We start from the raw sequence: 2,393 nt of genomic DNA on the forward strand, positions 1-2,393 counted from the left end.
CAAGCAGAAAGCCTGTTGCAAATCGTGTTAATGCTTGATCCAAAAAGGGTGTGGTTGGAGGTTACTAGTCCTAGACCATCACTGCTACTTGCCTTTCTCAGTGATTAAAAACCCAGATTAACACCTAAACCAGAAGTCTTCTATATCTGTTTAGAAATGAGTTACTTGCAGCTCCTTTTATTTTCTTACAGCCCTTTTGTCATATCAGAAAATGAGATGTGTCCTTTCTCTTATCTCCTCGATTTAAAACAGGAGTAGTTGCTCTTGTTCATAGTGTGACCATGCAGCCGAAGGAAGCAAAGTTACACTGGAGAGGACTTTCCCTTGAAAGARCTGTGAGGTGAAGGACAGTGCCACTGAGTTCCAGATTGCTAGTCTTACCTAGTGATTAGTTGCTGTTATCTTTGGAAAATTGAGATTAAGGATATGGCTGCCATCTGTGTGGCTCTTTATTGCATTGCTGAGAACGGAAGAAAATAACAAAGTAAGTCAGTTTTCTAAACCCAGGAAAAGTGGAGTGCCACATAGCTAAAATGCTGCAGACAAAAAAAAGAGCTAATGAATAATGGTGGCAGAACTGTCTARTGTGCATGAAAATGTAATGGCTCTGGGTAAACTGAACTGTCCTAAATTTGAGTTTTCTGAAGCCTTGACCTGTGAGGTGCCACCAGGTGGAGGTAAACATGGCAGAGTGAACAACTAAGACAAGTAAATTTCAGGAATATGGGTTCTCCACAGGGTATGGTTTAATAAAGATGTGTTAGTCCATACGAAATCCCCCAGAAAATAGCAACAGAGGATGAAGAATGGCTGCTGCAGGAACAGGGTGATTGGGAGTGAGTGAATAAGCTCAGCCAAAACTGCAAATACTCTTGTCCCTTACTTGAGAGACAAGAGAGTCCAAACTGATGAAAGTGGTGCAGATTAAAATTGTGTACTTCGGGATACTGCTGGTTACATTTTCACTGACTATTTTATGTTAACATTTTCTACTTGTTTGCACGCACAGCTCACTGTGGGGGTAGTCAGAGCTTCACCACTGTTTTCCATAGGTGGGAGCGAGTGTGCCAGGCTTAATGACATTTAACCAGGGCTAACACATTTATTTCTTGTTTTCTGAGAGGGTAGTCAAAGCAGGAGCACTGATATTTTCTTTTTTCAAAGGTTCCTTGTAAGTAAAAAATTCACAGGGGAGAAGAGAGTTAGAATCTATTTATTAGGGAACTAATTTACAGTAACTAATTTCTTCACCAGTAATGGGAGTGAGCCTGGACTGACGAGGGAGCAGCCACTGCACTGCTTGATCCGCGTGAGAAGGACGAGGCAAGGAACAGAAGCCAGCCTGCCACTGTTCTGGGAGATTGCTCTGCACTGTCACAGATAAAGCGAGTTATTTTAGAGTAAGTACTAAGCTTCAGTAATCTACAGGAATGAGGCTCTAGGATAAGAATGTCCTAAGCAATTAGTGARTGAGGCCTGTTAGTGCTGATCCAGGTCACACAGTTCAATTCTGCATAAAAATTAATTACTGACTAGCCCTGCTGAAAGCGCAGCAGCGAGGCGGGAGAGCAGTGCTGCATTWGCCTGTTAGTGCCATGCAGCTGGAACGAGAGCTGTCCGAAGGGGCAGTGGGAAGGGGAAGGAAAGGTTTGCTCCTGGCAGAAACCTGCCTGTCCCCTGCTGAGCTGGGGCTGTGAGATCTGCTCGGGGCTTCCCCAGTGCACAGCAGCCGGGCAGGCCCAATCTCAGCCTCACCGTTAGGTGGTGATCTAGAACAACGAGAAGAAAATGYTGATTGAGATGTTTAGAGTGGCGCTAGAAACTTGGCTGCAATCCTTCAGGGTAATGGGATACTCCTRTTTTTTCAGTGGGTATTAGGGGAAAGCAAGTACTTCAGCATTAATAGTTTTTCCTTCCCCATCTTGAGTTTTTAGTGAGATGTGCAGTTTTGTTGGGTGCATCCTCTGATACGTGCAACAGTAGAACCACCCACAGCCTCAGTTCTGTCAAAACTTTATAGTCTTCTCTTCTTGTCCTGTTTTAACACATCTGCTGGAAGAATTACACCCTGAAGACACTGAAAGAAGGAGGTGTATACTTGGCAAGTGTAGAGTGCCCTGCCAGATTTATTCTGGTGGTCAGGGATTTTAGGAGCAATTTCCATTCCCATTTATAAAGTGTGTTAATCCAAATTCAGGTATTGCCTAGAACTGGTGTTTAGGAAATGGTAGTAATGGGCAAGTTGCAAAGTAGCTAAAAATCATAGTGGTACTTAGATGAAATTTCCAAACCTGTGTTGCTGATTTAAAACTTGGGCGTTTTTTTTCTTGCTTATTAGTATAAATATTTTCAAATACTTGGATAGAGGAGTCATCCCTCCTAATCATACACCA

Source organism: Malurus melanocephalus, unplaced genomic scaffold, assembly GCF_030028575.1.
Source record: "Malurus melanocephalus ecotype Western Australia unplaced genomic scaffold, MMel_1.1 scaffold_280, whole genome shotgun sequence".
Lineage (NCBI taxonomy): Eukaryota > Metazoa > Chordata > Aves > Passeriformes > Maluridae > Malurus > Malurus melanocephalus.